The 23,307-nt window shown below is 43.9% G+C and overlaps 1 long non-coding RNA gene across 1 annotated transcript in view; it reads right to left on the reverse strand.

The window, feature by feature from the left end:
* Positions 1-23,307, reverse strand: part of LOC123758699 (uncharacterized) — a 279,984-nt gene that overhangs the window by 51,706 nt on the left and 204,971 nt on the right. The window contains exon 4 of the long non-coding RNA XR_011230091.1: positions 19,163-19,272. This is a non-coding gene — a long non-coding RNA (uncharacterized lncRNA). The remainder of the gene's footprint in view (positions 1-19,162; positions 19,273-23,307) is intronic.

The following is a 23,307-nucleotide window of genomic DNA, read 5'->3' on the forward strand; positions in this document are numbered from 1 at the left end:
CCGAGAAAGGTTCGAACGTGAATCAGCTGTCGGCCGTCCGTAGAGCGTTTATGAAGAATATATCACAAAAAATATATAACAACACAGTTAATGCAACATTTTTCTCATTAATCAACCATGCAACAAGCATACTTTAGTCGGTCTCCGCCCCCGGTGGAGGCGGAGACAAATGGGCAAAATGTTTCTTTCACCCTGATGCCCCTGTTACCTAGCAGTAAATAGGTACCTGGGAGTTAGACAGCTGCTACGGGCTGCTTCCTGGGGGTGGTGGAGGCCTGGTCGAGGACCGGGCCGCGGGGGCACTAAGCCTCGAAATCATCTCAAGATAACCTCAAGATAGTCCTGAACATAGTCTAGGACTACCGTATACTCTCAGTCTATACTCCCCGGATCAGTAGACTAGCAGGGACAAGAAACCGGAGCTGCAGTTAAAGCAGGAAACTCTGTAAATAGTTGGAGGCTCTCAAATGGGTGTTCAACTTTACAAACAGAGATGCTAGCCATTCACAAGGCTTTGGAACATGCTCTTGCTGAACACCGACAACGTGTTATCATACATACAGATTCGAGAACTACCCATTGAAACCTTGCAACAAGAATACATATGTGATAACATCCATCTGATCACAAATGTCATATCATTAATGCAAACACTCAAACGACAAGGCCGTCGGGTACTTATCAACTGGGTGCCAAGTCATGTGGGAATAATAGGAAATGACATTGCAGACGAAGCTGCAAAACTTGCAACTAAGTGAAGAAATGTAGACATTTACATACCACAGAGTCTATCACAGATTAAGAACTTAGAAACAGAGCAATTTAAAAGAAGTACAGTGACCACAACACAGCAGTTGCAACATCAGGATCTGCGGGTTGGTACAAGAATTCAACCAACTACGAACCACTTAGTTTGATGAAAGGGAGCAGTAGAGCAACAGAAGTACACTTACATCGCATCAGGCTTGGATACCCATGTGCATGGGAAATAGGCTTACAGGTTCCGGAAGATGAGAGGAAATGTCAGCACTGTGGAGAAATGCCCGACAGACCACTGGAACATTATCTAACACAGTGCACAGTTACAACCACAACAGACCACTGGAACATTATCTAACACAGTGCACAGTTACAGCCACAACAGACCACTGGAACATTATCTAACACAGTGCACAGTTACAACCACAACTGACCACTGGAACATTATCTAACACAGTGCACAATTACAAACCCATTAATATAAGATTTCAACTTAGATTCAACAGAGCAGAAGTTGTTAAACACATGAGATAAAATCTTACTGAAGCGACCATACGAGTCATAAATACTCATACTCCGCCCAAGTAAAACAGAAACAAGCAACACTTAGTGGGGCCAGCCAGAGGCTTAGGGCCCGCGCAGGAATATCCCTACAAAAACAAATATATATTCACTCACCGAGAAAAGGGCGTATATATACACACTTCTCGGTGGCTACACCCCCTTGTTGCCTGCACAAGTGGCCGCTCTACCTAATTTGCATACTGCTTTGAAGGCTTCCGACAGGTCCTTGACAGGTGAAAACATATGTGCTAGATCCTCAAGGAAACTTGGATATTACCTTCTTCTTAATTATGCCACAGGTGTGGAGTGACAGATGGTGTGGCTAGGTGGTTGCAGCCAGGAGGGGTGTGGTCAGGGGAGGGTGTGCTCAGGTGGTGTAGCCAGGCCAGAGGGTGTGGCTACGTAGGGTGTCCAGATGGTATGGCTGGCTAGTTGGTTTATTTCAATTTCACATGCAACACACACAAGCAACCCATGCAACCTCAAACCCACACAACAGGGCCACGTCTCCATCGGGAAGCCAACAGCCACAGTCTACTGGAACTATACACGTCAAATGATAACACCCCGAGACTCTCAAACAACGCCATCTGACACCATAGCTGTCAAAAAGCACGTACTAAAGACCTTTAGGGAGAGGTTAAACTCTCCTTGTTTAATACAGTGTTAGGTGGCGCCCGTCTTAAGATTGCCTTATCAGATTGATGCGAGTTAATTAAAGCAATAACGTCATTAACGTGGTATGTTAACGACGCCCTCATGTGACGCCTACAAGCACCTGTGTGTGTGTGTGTGTGTGTGTGTGTGTGTGTGTGTGTGTGTGTGTGTGTGTGTGTGTGTGTGTGTGTGTGTGTGTGTGTGTGTGTGTGTGTGTGTGTACGACAGCGTGCATTATCGCTCTTGCATAATTCCATAAATAAAAAATATTCCAGTTCAGCATTTACATTTTTAAAGTTGCAAATACAGCATATTTTGCAATGCCTGGTTTTCATGAACTGCACAAATCAGAGGTACGTAGATCAGCATAAATTCACTAAGTGGCTATGCTGCACTTGTGTGAATAAATAGCCTCCATGCTCTTGTCTGTGGAAATAGAACTTATGTATGTGAACTTACATGTTTAATTAGGCGTGATCCTCTTATCTGTATAAATACCCTTATTCTCTCTCTATAAATATAAATACCCTTCTATATAAATAATAATAAATATCTATATAAATTATCTTTGATTTCCGTATCTTTATAAATACCTTTGGTTTCCGTATCTTTATAAATACCTTTGGTTTCTTTATCTTTAGCAATACTCTTGATTTCCTTATCTTTAGAAATAGCCCAGATGTTGTTATCTGTATATATAAACCTTGGTTAAAACCTATTTGCATAAATAGCCAAATTGCACTTCGAGGAGGAATAGGGTGCCTGGAGCCCATTTTGACCCTCTCGACAACTTTTGGCACCGACTGCTGGCTACACCTCGTTAAATATTTTGAAAACAAAAACACCCAAAGTGGGTTTTTTTTGTTGTCATATTAAAGTACAACATCACACATTGTTCTCGGCAAAATTATCAGAATTGTTCTGCTATTCATCCTTTGACCGTAGAACCATAAAATAAATATCTTCAACACCTGTTCCATTAGAAGTCTTCGATTATATATATATATATATATATATATATATATATATATATATATATATATATATATATATATATATATATATATATATATATATATATATGCTGTGGATCAGGAATTGGCGAGGTACAGAAAGAAAAGTTATGGATTGAGGGATAGAGGATAGGAGGAATGAAAGCTGGGTATAGTAGGAAGGTTGTTAGGTTTGGTGGCTTGAGAGGGGGGGGGGATGAGATGGGGGGATGGGATGGGAGGGATGGGAGGGGGGGGGGGGAGCGGGGTTATTTTGTTGATGTCAACACAGGTTACAGCTGTAAACCTTTCTGGCTGTTGTTATTGAAAGCTGTCACACACACACCTGCACACACACACACACACACCTGCACACACACACACCTGCACACACACACCTGCACACACACACACACCAATCTGCTGTGTGCTGGGACCAATCCTCTTTCTAATTTACGTAAATGATATGTTTACAGGAGTGGAATCATACATGTCAATGTTTGCAGATGACGCAAAATTAATGAGAAGAGTTGTGACAGACGAGGATTGTAGGATCCTCCAAGAGGACTTAAACAAGCTGCAGAGATGGTCAGGGAAATGGCTACTGGAGTTTAACACCAGTAAATGTAAAGTTATGGAAATGGGATCAGGTGACAGGAGACCAAAGGGACAGTACACAATGAAGGGGAACAGCCTACCTGTAACGATTCGAGAAAGAGACCTGGGAGTGGATGTGACACCTAATCTAACTCCTGAGGCAGATATAAATAGGATAACGACAGCAGCGTACTCTACACTGGCGAAAATTAGAACTTCATTCAGAAACCTAAATGAGGAAGCTTTTAGGGCACTTTACACTGCCTACGTGAGACCCGTCTTAGAGTATGCCGCGCCATCATGGAGCCCCCACCTGAAGAAACACATAAAGAAACTGGAGAAGGTTCAGAGGTTTGCGACGAGGCTTGTCCCAGAGTTACGAGGGATGGGATATGAAGAGCGGCTGAAGGAACTGAACCTAACGACACTAGAGAAAAGAAGGGAGAGAGGAGATATGATAGGGACATATAAAATACTCAGGGGAATTGATAAAGTGGAAATAGATGAAATGTTCACACGTAATAATAACAGAACGAGGGGACATGGGTGGAAACTGGAAACTCAGATGAGTCACAGAGATGTTAGGAAGTTTTCTTTTAGCGTGAGAGTAGTAGAAAAATGGAATGCACTTGGGGAACAGGTTGTGGAAGCAAATACTATTCATACTTTTAAAACTAGGTATGATAGGGAAATGGGACAGGAGTCATTGCTGTAAACAACCGATAGCTAGAAAGGCGGGATCCAAGAGTCAATGCTCGATCCTGCAAGCACATATAGGTGAGTACATATAGGTGAGTACACACACCTGCACACACACACACCTGCGTCTTCCTAATACCATTATGTTGACTTCGTTGTTGCTAAGGTTGCAAGGAGGTGGTGTACTCACCTAGTTGTACTTGCAGGAGGGGGGGGGGGGGGGGTGTTGAGCTTTGGCTCTTTGGTCCCGCCTCTCAACTGTCAATTATCTGGTGTGGTCAACCTACAGGTCTGCTCGATAGGGCTGTTCGCCACCCGACGTATGAATCACAGCCTGGTTGATCAGGTATCCTTGGAAATTCTTTACCGACTTCACTTACGTGTCTCTGCGAGCCTACCCCCCCCCCCCTCCCCCAACGCCTCCTCCGAAAAGAATAGTACTTATAGGACCTATTTAGTCCAACGTACAGAAGTGCACTGTTGTGCCCCTTCAAAAAACTATTCGCTATTATAAGGCTCGAAAAGGCAGGGTTGAAAAGGAACACCACCTCTGTGTAACCTATGTCTTATGCCTAAATAAGCAGTACTAGGCCTAATTGACGATAGGCCTACTTTAGAGCAACTCTGTGCTTGTACTAGGCCTAATTTAGAGCAACTCTGTGCTTGTACTAGGCCTAATTTAGAGCACCTCTGTGCTTGCACTAGGCCTAATTGACGATAGGCCTACTTTAGAGCAACTCTGTGCTTGCACTAGGCCTGAGAAGGTCTGGGTTGAGTTTCATTGTCTTCTTTCTCTGAACTCTAGAACAATTTTTTTTTTTTTAGTAGAAAACGCGATTTTTATCGGAGAGCAACAACCCATTTGCTTTATGTTCGGCGAACGGTTGCTGCGAGGTGCTGTTGGTTCCGGCTGACAGGTTAAGGATCGTCAGGGTTCGAACCCTATTCCCTGTCTTTTCATACCTTCTCCTCCTCCTCTTCCACTCCTTATTCTCTTCGCTCTACCGTCGACACGGTAGAGCGACAGTCTCACTTCATGCTGGTTGGCGTTCAATCCCCCGAACGTCCACCGGTTGGGCACTATTCCTTCCCCCCCCCCCGTCCCATCTCTAATCCTTTTCCTGACCCCTTCCTAGTGGTTGGGCACCATTCCTTCCCCCCCCCGTCCCATCTCTAATCCTTTTCCTGACCCCTTCCTCGTGGTTGGGCACCATTCCTTCCCCCTGTCCTATCCCTAATCCTTATCCTGACCCCTTCCTAGTGGTTGGGCACTATATCTCCCCCCCCCGTCCCATCCCAAATCTTTATCCTGACCCCTTCCAAGTATTATATAGTCGTAATGGCTTGGCACTTTTCCCTGATAACTCCGTTCCTTCCACCTCCTTCTCCTCCTCCCCTTCTCATCAAACTCCTTAACCTATCCCCCATTCCTCTCCTCCGTCCTTTCTTCACCCCTTCCTTACCCTATCTCCTTTTTTGAGCTTCAAAACAACATTTTTTTGTGCTGGGTTTAAAAGTCCAGTTTACGAGGTGCAGGAGCGACCCAGGTCGTTCGTGTCCGCGTGTATTCATCTAGTTGCGCTTGCGGGGGTTGAGCTCTGGCTCTTTGGTCCCGCCTCTCAACTGTCGATCAACTGGTGTACAGATTCCTGAGCCTACTGGGCTCTATCATATCTACACTTGAAACTGTGTATGGAGTCAGCCTCCACCACATCACTGCCTAATGCATTCCATCTGTTAACTACTCTGACACTGGAAAAGTTCCTTCTAACGTCCCTGTGGCTCATTTGGGCACTCAGTTTCCACCTGTGTCCCCCTTGTTCGCGTACCACCCGTGTTAAACAGTTTATCTTTATCTACCTTATCTAGAGTTCCGTAGCAGCCTACTGTCTCTCTACGTTCCACACCAAACAGTTATCAACATTCCACAAGAGCAGTCACAGTAACCGGCACTCCACACCATTCACCTCTACAGCAGTAAACAACGGTAGTTACCAGAGCGACCACCAGAGGGCCAGCTTCCCCAAACAACACTCAGGTACAGATTTGTATTATTCTAAATAATAAATACACTAGAGAGCCAATCCATCGCGCTGCTATCAAGTTTACAAACGGAAGAAGAAGGAGAAAAAGGATAAGAAGGAGAAGGAAAAGGAGAAGCAGAAACTGCAACCCCAAATCAACATTAACTTTATCACATAATACGAACCCTTTGAATGGAATTTCAAGTCGTGTCTGGGTTTATTTGCAAATCAACATAATTCTGGTACTTTCTGTGTTCCTGGAATCGTCGTGGAGGCCAAGTATTTATCCACTCACACGCTCCCCCTGAGTGCCTGAGTGCCTGAGTGTCTGAGTGGCTGAGTCTGTTGTTGAGGCGGTTAGTAAGATTGCCTAAAAGCGTGGATTTGACGTATATAATGGTATAGTTAGAACGTATAATGCTATAGTTAGGACGTAGAGAATATAGTCTAGATTTGGCCCTCCGAGAGGGCCAAATATCTCGCGTGAGTCTGAAGCCCTTCATCAGCCCACACGCGCGTGAGGCCACAGTGTGTGTGAATGCACGCAACCGCGTATATAACCACAGTGTATGCACGCAACCGCGTATATTACCACAGTGTGTGTGTGTGTGTGTGTGTGTGTGTGTGTGTGTGTGTGTGTGTGTGTGTGTGTGTGTGTGTGTGTGTGTGTACACGCACGCAACCGCATATACAGACCTCACGATGCGTATACGCACGAATACGCACACACTCGAGCATCCACTTTTGTTGTCAATTGCGCACAAAAGACTTTTTTGGTGTGTTAATGACGTGGTACAATTTTTTAAATTCATGGAGATTTTTGTGTCTTTTTTTTTTGCCTTTTTAACTGGTAGAAAACAATGAAACACTGATTAGAGAGATTTGGAAAAGGGTGCCTTAAAAAAAAACCCTGAAAGGCTATACTTATCACAGGTAAAACCAGGTAAAGAACCGCTAGAGGGAGGGAGGGAGGGAGGGAGAGATTATCAGGAAAAAGCGCCAAGCCATTACGACTATATAGCACTTGGAAGGGGTCAGGATAAGGATTTGGAATAGGTCGGAAGGAAAAGGAATGGTGCCCAACCACTTGGTGGACGGTCGGGGGATTGAACGCCGACCTGCATGAAGCGAGACCGTTGCTCTATACCGTCCAGCTCAAGTGGTTGGGCCGCTAGAATGAAGGAACAAGGTTTGAGAGAGATTGTGAGAATTTTGATATAGCGGTTTCGAGCAAACGAGTCGTTTTCAGAGATGATGGTGATGATCAGAGATGATGGTGATGACATCTCACCGCAGATCTCTGCAGAATCGCAGAGAAATAGTTATTATGTGCAGAGGGAGAAAGTTGGTTTGGGATGGAGGCTCCAGATAGTTCTCCGGTGGAGAACTGTTTAGCTGAATGGTTGAGTAAAATTATCAGATAGCATTTAGAGATTTGTTTTTTCATACACTCACCCCTTGTATTATACACTCACCCCTGCTGCTTGTATTATACACTCACCCCCTGCTGCTTGTATTATACACTCCCCCCTGCTGCTTGTATTATACACTCACCCCCTGCTGCTTGTATTATACACTCACCCCTGCTGCTTGTATTATACACTCACCCCTGCTGCTTGTATTATACACTCCCCCCTGCTGCTTGTATTATACACACACCCCCTGCTGCTTGTATTATACACACACCCCCTGCTTCTATCATTCACTCACCCTTCCTACAACAATAAACGCAAGAAAAGACACATAACTTTTCACTGTATGATGACATACAGTGAGAGGACACAGCGAGGAGAAACAGAACGAGATAATAGATAACGAGAAGACACATAACAGGACACACACACAATGAGAGGAAATACAATAATAATACATATTATGAGTATACGTCAAAAATGCGTCGTTCTATTATGAAGTCAGGCACGTCGCACCAGAGACTCACGTCTTCAGCTTTACTCACTTTACTCACTCACAGCAGTACACACACACACACACACACACACACACACACACACACACACACACACACACACACACACACACCCTCCAAATAACCTCACCACACACACACACACTCCAAACATCACTCTCCTCCAAACATATCGTTACCCAACCAACGGAAACCAACCTAACTACCGAACTTGCCAATCTGACTTAACGACGGGATTGCGGCTATGGCCGCACAGCTGTCTTACACATTCCTTCAGCAGCCTTAGGAACACCCCGCCCCTCCTGCTGCTGTTGCTGCTGCTGCTGCTGCTGCTGCTGCCGCTGCTGCTACTGCTACTGCTGCTGCTGCTGCCGCTGCTGCTACTGCTACTGCTGCTGCTGCTACAACCAGGGTAAATTATCTGTTCCTTGAACGCAAGCTGGCGGTGCATAAATTAACAAAAAAGAAATATATTGTTAGCATTATTTTTAATGTAAATATATTTCTTGTGTGTGGGAGTTTTTTTTGGGGTAAAGATGTTTGCTTCCAATTGGATGTTTGTTCTATGTTGATATGGTTGAAATTGGGTTTATTGAACAGTCGTTTCCGCTTGTTGAATATCATGGGTGTATTGCGTGGATGCAACACGTTCTCGCACTTGCTTATAGTCAATATTGGCTTATTTAATAAGTGCATATATGACATACTAAAACTTAACCTATCAACGGTATAAGTTAAGTAATAATTGTAATCAATATGCTTATCTTAACATACTAAGAAGGTTAGGTGAGGTCGGTGTTTTCTATGAAGCTTTTTAAGGTAAACTAAAATATTTACAATCAAATAGTATGTCACATATGCACTTATTAAATAAGCCAATATTGACTATAAGCAAGTGCGAGAACGGGTTGGTGGATTAGTAATGTTGATTTGGCGTTGCCATGAGTGCGTGGTATTTGAGAGTGTAATGCCCATGATTATTTGATAATTGCTTCGTTGTTCGTGATAATCAAGTCGAGTGTATTTTCGTTAATTTTTGTCTAGGTTGTACGAAAATTTTATCATAGTTCTTCATCTTGTGATTAGTTATTTCTTGGTTATTTCTAAATTTAATTCCTAATACGTTTGTTTTTCTCCATCTTAACAAGTTTCCATGGATGGTTATCTTGAGGTTATCTTGAGATGATTTCGGGGCTTAGCGTCCCCGCGGCCCGGTCCTCGACCAGGCCTCTTTTTATGTTACACACCCCCCCAGGAAACAGCCCGTAGCAGCTGTCTAACTCCCAAGTACCTATTTACTGCTAGGTAAACAGCGGTACCAGGATGAAAGAAACTCTGCCCATTTGTTTCCACCAAGGGGGGGGGGGATCGAACCCGGAACCTCAGGACTACGAATCCCGAGCGCTGTCCACTCAGCCGTCAGGCCCCCCCAAAGGTATAATATTCGACACTGGGTTTTCGACATTAATTATCAAGGCTTGTTTTTGTGTTCATCTGTCCCGTGAATTCCTCAACCGATCCATCTGACTGTTTGTGTATGCGGATAATAACGAGACTTATATTCTGTACTTTGATTACATGTACACATATGCAGGCGATGAGTCACAATAACGTGGCTAAAGTATGTGGACCAGACCACATACTAGAAGGTGAAGGGACGACGACGTTTCAGTCCGTCCTGGACCATTCTCAAGTCGATTGATCATTCTCAAGTCAATCGACTTGAGAATGGTCCAGGACGGACCGAAACGTCGTCGTCCCTTCACCTTCTAGTGTGTGTGGTCTGGTCAATATTACAAGTACTTATATAACTGTCTTCGGTATTTATGTCGTTTAAGAGCTGTGTGCACATTAATTACCCAGGGAATTAATGTGAACACAACCAGGGAAAACCTTGTGAAAACACAAATGCACTTGTTCCCTATAGTTCTGCCAGGGGTTAGATTCACGAAGCATTTACGCAAGCACTTACGAACTTGTCCATCTTTCCTCAATCTTTGGCGGCTTTGTTTACAATTATTAAACGGTTAATGAGCTCCGAAGCACCAGGAGGCTGTTTATAACAATAACAACAGTTGAGTGGCAAGTCTGCTCATGCTTGTGAACTGTTTAATAAATGTAACCAAAGCCGTCAAAGATCGAGAAAGATGAACACGTTCGTAAGTGCTTGCGTAACTACTTCGTGAATCTGGCCCCTGTTCTCTCCTAGAAGAGGCGTGGCATTCTCCGGTGTGTACCGTCGTCGCCTCGTAGCTACGAGTCACGAAAGCTGCTGTTGTTTTAGATTTAGCTACTCGGAACGAAATGTTCATGTAGCACGGGCTATGGTGAGCCCGTAATCACGCAAGCCATTCCGCTGATGTGTATATAGCGTCGAGCTACGTGCTGTGCTCTCTCTCTCTCTCCACACACTGCCTGTCTCTGGAGCATTCTTACAAATACCTTCCTTCCGTCCGAAACACGTCTTTTTTCGGGAAGACTTGCGACCGCCATCTTGTAATGTGTTGCGTCTTTATAAGAAAGTCTTCTGTTTTTATAAAAAAAAATGTTTTTTTGTATATGATTTTTTATGATTTGTGTCGTAGGACGATGTGATTTTGATAATATTTTGGTGTTTGAGAGTGGAATATATATTTGGTTGTGGTTTATCTGACAGGTGATTGATTAATAATGATGGAGACGTTAAAATCATGTGTGTGTGTGTGTGTGTGTGTGTGTGTGTGTGTGTGTGTGTGTGTGTGTGTGTGTGTGTGTGTGTGTGTGTGTGTGTGTGTGTGTTTTCATTTATTGTGATTATTTCAGACGTTGTATACGTAGACCACGAATCCAAACCATTTGGTTTACATATGTATAAAAGGAATCTAAATATTATGTATAATAGGAATATAATAGGAATATATAGGGTTTATGTATAATAGGAAGGTCTCCTGTACACCAGTTGCATAGTGCTCCTGGCAGTGTGGGTTCGAGTCACTTCTGAGGTGTGGAGTTTTCAGTTGCATATATGCCTGGGGACCATTCAGGCTTATTCGCATTTGTGTTGCTCACGTGGCCCCCTAAAAATGAGGTGACTTGATAAAATAGCTATGCTCAAGATTATCATCAGAGCCGTCGGGATGATGGGCAAATAGCCTCGGCTACCATCATCTTTCGTACAGTCGTGATGGTCGAGTGGTTAAGGTCTCCTGTACACCAGTTGCATAGTGCTCCTGGCTGGCAGTATGGGTTCGAGTCACTTCTGGGGTGTGGAGTTTGAAGTTATATATATATATATATATATATATATATATATATATATATATATATATATATATATATATATATATATATATATATGATGATGAAAAGGGAAGAGTTAGACAGATTGGCAAACAGAAGCAAAACAGACAAGAGGAAGTAGAGCAACAGGAGCACCGAAACAGAGGTAAACAGAGACAAGATTACCCCTCCACCCCCCAGCCCACCCCAACAACAGTTCAGACGACCACTGCACGCATTTAAAGGTACACGAATAATGGTGGGGAGGGGTTGGGGGAGGGGTTGGGGGAGGGGTTGAGGTAGGGGAGACGGGGAGGGAGGAATGGGGTGCGCTTTGATAGAGATGGAATGGAGGGGAGATTGTGCATAGTGTAGGGGGAGGGAGAGTGGGGCAAGTGAAGGGAACAAGGGGGGAAAAAGGGGAAGGTGGTGGGGAAAGAGGGGGGGGGAAAGGGTAGGGGAGAGGGCAAGGTCAGGGGCAGATAATTAGGGTTCACCTGAGGGAAAAAAAAAAACGCCCCGTCTCGGACCCTTCGTTGTCCTCCAGCGCTTCCTGTCTACTGTTCCTCGTTCGAGGGGGGGGGGGGGGTGCTAAGGGGCGTGAGGGGGAAAAGAGGGGGGGGGGAGGGGTGGTGTTCAAGGCACTTTGGATCAAGTGGAGTACCAAACAGTGGGTATATACACACATACTTGCTCGTGTGTATATAGTGTGTATTGAGTCTATATATCGTATATATATAGTGTGTATATATATATCGTGTGTGTATTTGTATACAAATATACACACTCGTTCAGTGGATGGAGCGGGAGGTCAAGATTATATACACTGGTCTGATATCTGAACCTGATAGCGTAGGTGATATCTTTTTTAGCGTGGGTGAGATAACAGATTTATGAACAACACAACTAGCTGAAAAAAAAAATACCAAACGATAAGACACAATCAAGAACTTAAAAAAAAAATCTTACACGCAAGGAAGGAAGAAGTGAAGAGTCATCTTGCGATCACTCTTGTAAGCTCGCTACTCTGAGTGTCTCAAGTCAACAGTGTCACTCGGGCACTCACGACTGAAGGAGGACCACTTCATTACTAACACCTCTTTGTCCGCTGAAACGACGTTTTTGCCCACTGAAACGACGTTTTTGTCCGCTGAAACGACGTTTTTGCCCACTGAAACGACGTTTTTGTCCGCTGAAACGACGTTTTTGTCCACTGAAACGTCATTTTTGACCACTGAAACGACGTTTTTGCCCACTGAAACGAAGTTTTTGCCCACTAAAACGACGTTTTTGTCCACTGAAACGACGTTTTTGCCCACTGAAACGACGTTTTTGTCCACTAAAACGACGTTTTTGTCCACTGAAACGACGTTTTTGTCCGCTGAAACGACGTTTTTGCCCACTGAAACGACGTTTTTGTCCACTGAAACGACGTTTTTGTCCACTGAAACGACGTTTTTGTCCGCTGAAACGACGTTTTTGTACACTGAAACGACGTTTTTGCCCACTGAAACGACGTTTTTGCCCACTGAAACGACGTTTTTGCCCACTGAAACGACGTTTTTGCCCACTGAAACGACGTTTTTGTCCACTGAAACGACGTTTTTGTCCACTGAAACGACGTTTTTGTCCGCTGAAACGACGTTTTTGTCCGCTGAAACGACGTTTTTGTCCGCCGAAACGACGTTTTTGTCCACTGAGACGACGTTTTTGTCCACTGAGACGACGTCTTGCCGAATAAAACGACATCTTTGCCTACTGTAGCCTCCCCTTCTCCCTCCCCCCCTCCCACTCCCCATCTCGTTAGGGAATTATAAATGTGTCTGCGTTTTCTCCCTTCCTTCTTAAGTATTGTACAGTAACCACACCCATCCCTTCCCCCCCACCACCACCCCTTACCACAACCACCACCCCCTAACCACCACAACCACCACCAAACCCCATGAATCTCCCACCATAACCATCACAACGACCACCACCAATATATTAAATTACCAACCTCCACCACCACCATTGGCTAATGAAACACAACCCTAGAGAATAAACAGAGAGGACATGATCACAATATACAAGATACTGAAGGGGAAATATAGTGAACAAGGATAGCCTCTTCAAACCAGAAGCCAGTAGGACAAGAGGGCACAGGTGGAAGCTGGAAACGCAAATGGGCCGAAGGAATGCAAGGAAATACTCGTACCTTCCACAGTTGGTCAACAAGTGGAATGCACTGAAAGGAGAAGTTGTAGAAGCCACCTCCAGCCACACCAGAATCGACAAAGCGCGTCAGAATTGCTTTAAAATGTAACGCAAGAGATTCAATAAGGGGCTAGAGTAGGCTTACCAAGAGCTATAGACTTCACTTCGAACAGTAGAGAGTAAGAGGCAAGTACTCATAGGCAAGTTGATCCACTACCACCATCAGCTGTCCCGGAAGAAGGGGGGGGGGGTTGAGGTCGAAGTTTTTACACATATGACATTGACTACGACCGTTCACCTGTTCGCCTTGCTCAAAGCACCCTCGGGGATTTAACTCGAGGGATTTACCTACACACAAGCTGGTCTTGACGGAGGATTTACCCACACACAAGCTGGTATAGCTGGGAGATTTACATGCTCCTAAGGGTATTTTTTTAGGGATTTACCGGTTCCTAAGCTGGTCTTGTGGGGGGGGGGGGCTTACCTACCCCTTCGGATAATCCACTTCCAGCCCAGCACCACCTTGGATAGTCCACCTGTGCTAAAGAAAGGCGCGAAGCACCTGCTGATGCCCCCTTGCCTCATGGCCTGAGAGTAATTGGTTCATTAAGTCGTGTGGGACACCTGGTCGAGTTTTTAGGTGAAGCTTTCAGGTGAAGGGCTCAGGCGAGGCTTCCACAGTCTCTACAAAGCTTCCACAGACTCAGCAAAGCTTCCACAGACTCTACAAAGCTTCCACAGACTCTACAAAGATTCCACAGACTCTACAAAGATTCCACAGACTCTACAAAGCTTCCACAGACTCTACAAAGCTTCCACAGACTCTACATCGCTTCCACAGACTCAACAAAGCTTCCACAGACTCAACAAAGCTACCACAGACTCAACAAAGCTTCCACAGACTCAACAAAGCTTCCACAGACTCAACAAAGCTTCCACAGACTCAACAAAGCTTCCACAGACTCAACAAAGCTTCCACAGACTCAACAAAGCTTCCACAGACTCAACAAAGCTTCCACAGACTCAACAAAGCTACCACAGACTCAACAAAGCTTCCACAGACTCAACAAAGCTTCCACAGACTCAACAAAGCTTCCACAGACTCAACAAAGCTTCCACAGACTTACCATCGCTTCCACAGACTCACCATCGCTTCCACAGACTCTACAAAGCTTCCACAGACTCAACAAAGCTTCCACAGACTCTACAAAGCTTCCACAGACTCAACAAAGCTTCCACAGACTCTACAAAGCTTCCACAGAAGGTGGAAGCGCTTAAACCAATGAAGCAGCTGACCAACCCGCAGAAACATTAAAAAACCCAACTTTCTTTCCTTTTTTTTTCAGGCGAAGAGGTCAGACTTCAGGATGCAAAAGACACTTGAAACAATGGACTTTAACAAGTGTATCCACCAGGGGGGGGGGGAGGGTGATGACACATGACTAGACACTCGGCCCATTGTGTTGTTTACAAGCCAAGACGTCATCACAAAATATATATATATATATATATATATATATATATATATATATATATATATATATATATATATATATATATATATATATATATATATATATATTTATATTTTACATGTAGATTTTTAAAAACTATATTTATACTTTTTAATGATAATAATAATTAAAATATTACTCGCAGCGATCGCAGAGTTTTAAAATAGATGTTAAAAGTAATATTGTAACAATTATTCTCATGCAAAAGTCCAAAATACAACAAAAAATACAAAAAAAAATATATAAATGAAAAAGCCATGAATATTTTAGATTATTTTCCCAGTGAATTGAAGTGGTTGCCGACTGTCCAACAACTTTACGCCATTTATATGGTCAAAATTGCCTGCTTTTTAAATGCCAAGGAGAACTTTCAGCTACAGACAACTAGTGAAAGGTTGAGTGTCAAATTAATGTCTAAAATGGCCCTATAATGGGCCAGAACTGTCACTTAAATGTCTATAATTTGGCCTATAATAGGGGTGAGATGGGGGGGAGGAAGGGGGAGGGTTAAGGGGGGGGGGGGGGTTAGGGGGGGTGGACAAAGTGTTGCCTGTTCCACCACCTGCAATCACTTTGTCCAGGCGCGCGATCATCGCTACACGATAGCCGCGCGATAGCCACACGATAGCCGCGCGATAGCCACACGATAGCCACGATAGCTGCATGTCCGGGAATATCGTTCTCAGCTTTTCGTAAATAGACGACTGTCGTTAACCAGGATCCAACGATATAATTATATATATATATATATATATATATATATATATATATATATATATATATATATATATATATATATATATATATATAACCTCTCTTCCGAGGCAGAGACCAACAATACTTCACCAACGATACCTTTCAACACCTTGAAGAGAGAATTATTGCGATATCAAGATTATTATATCAAGATATCAACAATACCTCCAAAAACCAACGATACTTCCCCCCCCCCTGACCTTACCCAAAGGTCAACGAAGGTTTCCTGCGACCAAAGACGACCCGTATACACCTGTACAGATGATTCCGAGGATCAATAACGTCCCTGCGGCCCGGTTTCTGACCATCAGACACCTCACTTATGATTTTGCAAACATATTCAAGCAGTTTGGTCCCCTCGAACGAGGCGAGGACCGAATTGCAAGAATCAGACGGTATTATGCGATATCGTACACGATCACTTTGCATAGGCGAAGGACAGGACAACATACGCTAATAATGGTGAAATTTGCAATGTTGCAAGGGTGATATTGATGGTGCAACTCTAACTACTGTCAATCCTGTTTATGTTGCAATTCTCATTTGTTTCTGTTTCCCGTTGATGGCGCAACGGACTCTGTTGCTATTAACACAGCCTCTGTTGATATAATACTATTTTTATGGCTTATTACGAGTCCCTGTTGCTATTAATAGTCTCTGTGGACTGTTAATAGCTAAACGCCTACTCAACATACGAAACATCTACATCTACTCTACTCGTCGTCTGCATATGGGACAAAAACAACAGGTTTCGTTCCTCCATGTCGTTCGGTGTTGGGCTTTAATCGCATTATTATTAAAAAAAAAATTACTAGCTTGCTGACCAACCTAGGAACTATACTTTTTAGACCTGGGTATACGTCCAGGATTGAAGTATATATATACACTCTCAGTGTATGTACACCAAGGGGGGGGGGGTTGTACACCTCTCAAGTGTACATATCCCTGTGTGACTTAATTCTAATCATGAATAAAGAGGTAACGAAGACGTTGTTGAAACAAAGTCCCAGAATATCGTAAGTAAATAGAGAGTTCGTAAGTGAACCTACAACGTTCGTAAGTGAACCTACAACGTTCGTAAGTGAACATACAACGTTCGTAAGTGAACATACAACGTTCGTAAGTGAACATACAACGTTCGTAAGTGAACATACAACGTTCGTAAGTGAACAAGCAACGTTCGTAAGTGAACAAGCAACGTTCGTAAGTGAACATACAACGTTCGTAAGTGAACATACAACGTTCGTAAGTGAACAAGCAACGTTCGTAAGTGAACAAGCAGCGTTCGTAAGAAAAAGCTACAACGTTCGGGACAATATATTTACATTTTTGTGTAAGTCAGAGATTAAAGGCGTGATTTGAAGCGTAACATGGATAAGAACTGAAATACATCCCAATAAAACTATTGCAAACTACAACAACAACATAACCTCATAACTACCTCAACCACACAGTTTTATATATATACGATCAGAGTTGCGAACGCTTTATTTTTCTTTTTATTATCAGGGGGGGAAAGCGCCAAGCCATTACGACTATATAGCATTGGGAAAGGGGGGGGGGGGGGTCAGGATAAGGATTTGGGATGGGACGGAGGGAAAGGAATGGTGCCCAACCTCTTGCAGGACAGTCGGGGATTGAACGCCAACCTGCATGAAGCGAAACCGTCGCTCTATACCGTCCAGTCAAAGTGGCTGGGTAGTTAGATAAATCCAAAACCCTTCTCTGATTTCTCTAACTGCCGAACGTTCACATATATCACACACACTGAACGAGAAGAAGAACGCTGGTTAAACACAGATAGAAAATTATTTTTTTTTTGGTTGTGTGAACGTAAGGTCTTGTGTCTTAACGACCACCACCATTACTGCGACCATCATAAACTGCCTCTGTATAATGAACTACGGGATATGACGAGCCTGAGGGAACCACAATCAGTCCAAGGTAATAGAAAAGACTCTAATGATGCTCATTTTCCAAAAATAAATTGGCAGTGACCACATTATATATATATATATATATATATATATTATATATATATATATATATATATATATATATATATATATATATATATATATATATATATATATATATATATATATATACATATACCTTCCCCCCATTACCTTTTATTCCCGTCTCTTCCCTATCACGCCGAGTTTCAAGAAATATTCCCTTGCGAAAATTCTCCTGTCCACGCCATTCCCTATCTCTCCCGTCTCTGCGAACGAACATGACACATAATGATCCCTTTCCTGTCATATTCATAGTGGACAATGGCCTACATTATAACAAAAAAAGGGGGGGAAAGGGGGGAGGGGGAGGGAAAACAAAGGTACGAACACTGGACGATGGAACAGCGTCACGGCCTCTTGTGGAAAAGAGAGGGTTTGAGACGGTCGGTATTGTTGCATTGTCGACCGCTGCCGACGGCTGGCCCGAAAGGTTAACCCGATTTTGAGGTTGTGTGCGCGCGCTGGTGTGTGTGTTAGTGCGCGCCGCAGAGATACAGACCTGCTCCTGTGCCAGGTAAGTCCTATGTTTATGGGGCAGCACAAAAGGTCCACCAGACTGTGCGACACAGTGGTTGCCAAGGATCAGGTTGGGTTACCGTTACCTGCGGCAGGTGGCTACAGGTGACGGATCTCCCAATCCTGAGCACTCCAGGTGCAAACTCTGTGAGCAGGAACTGCGGCATGATCTCCCACACTACATCACCGAATGCCCAGTTATTAGACCTTTCAGACCCGCCGGCATGAGGTACCTGGAGCTTTGCAATTACTTTATTCACTCTCGTGTTCTTGAAGATATCTTCATTTTGTACATAAAATTTGCCAGTGCAGGCTACTAAACATATGGCCCTGTATGACTAACCATCCTGGAAGATGGGAACTTTTAGTATCACTGCTGCCTTATTCACTCTTGTGTTGATGATATCCTCATAATGCACCGAGAGTCTGCCAGTGCAGACTACTTATCACGTGCCTCTGTATGACTAACCATCCTGTGTGATGGGGATTTTTTAGCATCACGTAGCTAGCTTTTTAACACACGGTACTCCCCTTCATATAGTCTAGGGCAGCTGCACAAATGCACATGAAAACAATTATTTATTATTTTACACATCAGCTTTGTTCCACACACACACACACACACACACACACACACACACACACACACACACACACACACACACACACACACACACACACTCACCTTATATTATCCTGTTTGGCGTCCACTTGGTGAACGAAACAGGTGAGAGATGTTGAGCCAACCATGTATCCACGCCTTGCTGGCTGTATCCATCTCCGCCACCAGCCACTCTGTAAGTACAAGTGATTCCTCTCTTAATTACACCCACTCTTGTCATCTAGGGTGAGGGATAATCATTGATAGTGAGTGAGAGTGAGAGAGAGAGAGAGAGAGAGAGAGAGAGAGAGAGAGAGAGAGAGAGAGAGAGAGAGAGAGAGAGAGAGAGAGAGAGAGAGAGAGAGAGAGAGAGAAAAAATTGGTTCTGACCAGATAATGAGGCAACTAGGCAGACAGTCAGTGAGGCAGACAGACAGTGATAAAAAAAATATTAAAAGCTAAAATAATGCATGGGGTCTTTTTTACATAAATTTAATACATAAAATACAATTTCTGTAAATACTCGTCATTGCAAAGCTTCGTTATGAATGTCAGCTCCAAGACCGTCATTTTAAACCACATTTGATCATTTTTTCCCCCCCAAAAAAAGATTCAAACTTTCGACGCTTCGAACGTTTTCCTGTTGTCGGTAAACGTTTTGACTGGTGGTGACACGCGAACGTTTCGATCCTGTATTTTTGTTCCCGGATTTGTACGTTACAATTTTTTTTCCTTCTAGTACGAGTTGAGCCACGAACGTTTGTGAACGTTTGTGAACGTTTATGACAACGTTCTTCCTACGTATCATAAAGATGTTTTAGCTTCTGCTTTGCCATTATTATACACCTATACCAGTGGACACCACCGCTGAACGACCATTAGCGGAAACACCATATGACAACAGTTTCCAGATTTTGAACCCTCCCCCCCCTAAAAAAAAACTCGAATTGCTTTTTAAAGTATTACTAACATGTAAATATCATTAGGTTTGGATAGATATATATATATATATTTACTGAACTTACATATATTTTAAACGGATACAGAGGGCGTTGTTTGAAGCAAGGTATTGATTAATGGATAAACAGGGCGTTGTTTTACACCAGGCACTGTTTAAATGGGTAAACAGGCTGTTATTGCAAGCGAGGCACTGTTTAAATGGGTAAACAGGCTGTTATTGCAAGCGAGGCACTGTTTAAATGGGTAAACAGTGCGTTGCTTTAAACTAGGCCCTTTTCAAACAGATAAAATAGGAAGCTCTTTCAAAGCACTGCTTAACAAATTGGGAATTAGTTCACCGAGGATACACATTGTTTAAACAGGTGAACAAGCCGTGGGTGTACCGAGGTTTCACGCTGTTTAAACAGGTGAACAAGCCGTGGGTGTACCGAGGTTTCACGCTGTTTAAACAGGTGAACAAGCCGTGGGTGTACCGAGGTTTCACGCTGTTTAAACGGGTAAACAGGGCGTTGGCCTCCGTTACATCGGCACTCTTCCATGGGGGCTTCTGTGGCGGATATCCACGTCACCGTGCCCAAACGGTTCCACCTCAATGGAAGAGACTCTAGCTTGGTCTTTGATTAAACCTCTCTTGCTTTGTATATCTGTGTCTGTCTGTCTCTTACATAGGTAGGTACAGGAAGAGACGACTTATCATGACTGTGTAGGCCTATATAGTGCTAATTCCTCCCACTGCTCATCTTTAAGCCTACTAATTGCTCGCCCTGGAACGCAACCCGCCAATCGGCTTACAACCAGGTCTCTATACTTACTGCTATAAGGTGAACAACGGGGGGGGGGGGGGGCGAATATGTATGGATAGGTGTCAAATTTTGTATAAAATATCTATTGTTTAATAAAACTGAGAGAAAAAGTTAGTGCCTTGAAAAAAATATGGCTTAGAATATGTCACATATGTACTTATTTATAAGCGAAATAGTGACTATAAGCAATAAGTCATATATGCTGTCTTGTGCGAGAGCAGGCTGGCGTGTATTCATATATATTATATATTATATTATTCACGCATATAGGCGTGAATAATACGCCTATATGCGTATTATTCACATATAAGCAAGTTTCTGATAAGGCAAAAACAGTCGTATTTTTATACGGAGTGGCAGGTAAGAGAGAACAAGTTGAGGCATCAACTCTCTGCTACCATCAACCCACAGACAACAACCAATAGCTAGCTATAGTGGTTGGATTTTCTTGGACTGTCAGAAAGCTTTTGATAAAGTCACCCATGATTAAGAGACTGTTGGATAAGTTGGAGAACAATGCTGAAGTAACTGGTAAGGTGCTGTAATGGATAAGGGAGTATCTAAACAACAGGAAGCAGAGAGTTACTGAGGGGTGAGGCCTCAGACTGGCTTGATGTCACCAGCGGAGTCCCGCAGGGTTCTGTACTCGGACCTATCCTGTTTCTGATATACGTAAATGATCTTCCAGAAGGTATAGACTCATTCCTCTCAATGTTTGCTGATGATGCGAAAATTATGAGACGGATTAAGACAGAAGAAGGACAACAAAGAGACTACAAGATGACTTGGACAGACTGAAGGAATGGTCCAACAAATGGCTACTAAAGTTTAACTCGAGCAAGTGCAAAGTGAAGAAGATAGGTGTAGGGAGCAGGAGGCCAAATACAAGTTACCAGATGGGAGAGAAAATTCTTCAGGAATCAGGATATCACACTAGACCTGCTCCTAAAGCCCACATCAAAACGATACCACCAGCGGCATATACAAGGCTAGTAAATTTTAGGACTGCTTTCAGAAACTTGTGAAAGGAATCATTCAGAACCTTGTTATACCACATATGTCAGACCAATACTGGAATATGCGGCTCCAGCGTGGAGTCCACATCCATACACAAAATGAAGTTAGAAAAGGTTCAGAGGTATCCCACCAGGCTATAGTGCCCAAGCTGAGGGGCATGAGCTACGAGGAAAAATTGCTGGAACTGAACCTCACGACACTGGAAAACAGAAGAGTTATGGGAGACATGATCACTACCTATAACATTCTCAGAGGAATTGACAGGGTAAATATACTATTTAGTACGGGTGGTACGCGAACAAGGGGACACAGGTGGAACCTGAGTACCAGAATGAGCCACAGGCACGTTAGAAAGAACTTTTTCAGTGTCAGAGTAGTTAACAGATGGAATGCATTAGACAGTAATGTGGTGGAGGCTGACTCCATACACAGTTTCAAATGTAGATATGATAGAGCCCAGTAGGCACAGGAATCTGTCCACCAGTTGATTGACAGTTGAGAGGCGGGACCAAAGAGCCATAGCTCAACCCCCGCAAGCACAACTGGGTGAGTGCATATATACCCACACAGGTTTCACCACAGTCCCGCAGTGTCTCCTAATTAGTTCTGTTTAACGCACTTAAAATTTCCAAGTGTACCATTACACTTGATAAATCACAGCTATTGGTTACTTAACACGAACATTGGACCACATTGCCGGCAACACTTGGAGGGAGGGAGGGGTGTGGGAGAGAGGGAGGGGTGTGGGAGAGAGGGAGGGGTGTGGGAGAGAGGGAGGGGTGTGGGAGAGAGGGAGGGGTGTGGGAGGGAGGGAGGGGTGTGGGAGAGAGGGAGGGGTGTGGGAGAGAGGGAGGGGTGTGGGAGAGAGGGAGGGGTGTGGGAGAGAGGGAGGGGTGTGGGAGTGAGGGAGGGGTGTGGGAGAGAGGGAGGGGTGTGGGAGAGAGGGAGGGGTGTGGGAGTGAGGGAGGGGTGTGGGAGAGAGGGAGGGGTGTGGGAGAGAGGGAGGGGTGTGGGAGAGAGGGAGGGGTGTGGGAGAGAGGGAGGGGTGTGGGAGTGAGGGAGGGGTGTGGGAGAAAGGGAGGGAAGGGAGTGAAAGTGGATTGAGGTAAGAGAGAAGGGACCGTTATCAAATTACCCAACTTGATAATGATCCAAGACAGACCGAAACGTCGTCGTCGTCGTCTCCTCATCTTCTGACGAGTGGTTTGGTCATCAGATCTTCAGCCACGTTATTGTGACTCATCGTCTGCGATGATTTAGGACCCGAGGTCCACACACACACACACACACACACACACACACAGTGTTGACACTTCAGACTCGTCTGGTGTTGTCTCGAACTACTGAAGAAAGATTTATCCGTCTGCTTCTTCCTCTCCTTTATGTGTCTTCAAGTTTATCAATATCTATTCATCCACATCTTTGTTTATTTGCAAGAATAGGTACGTA

Source organism: Procambarus clarkii, chromosome 31 (genome assembly GCF_040958095.1).
Source record: "Procambarus clarkii isolate CNS0578487 chromosome 31, FALCON_Pclarkii_2.0, whole genome shotgun sequence".
In the NCBI taxonomy this organism is placed as follows: domain Eukaryota; kingdom Metazoa; phylum Arthropoda; class Malacostraca; order Decapoda; family Cambaridae; genus Procambarus; species Procambarus clarkii.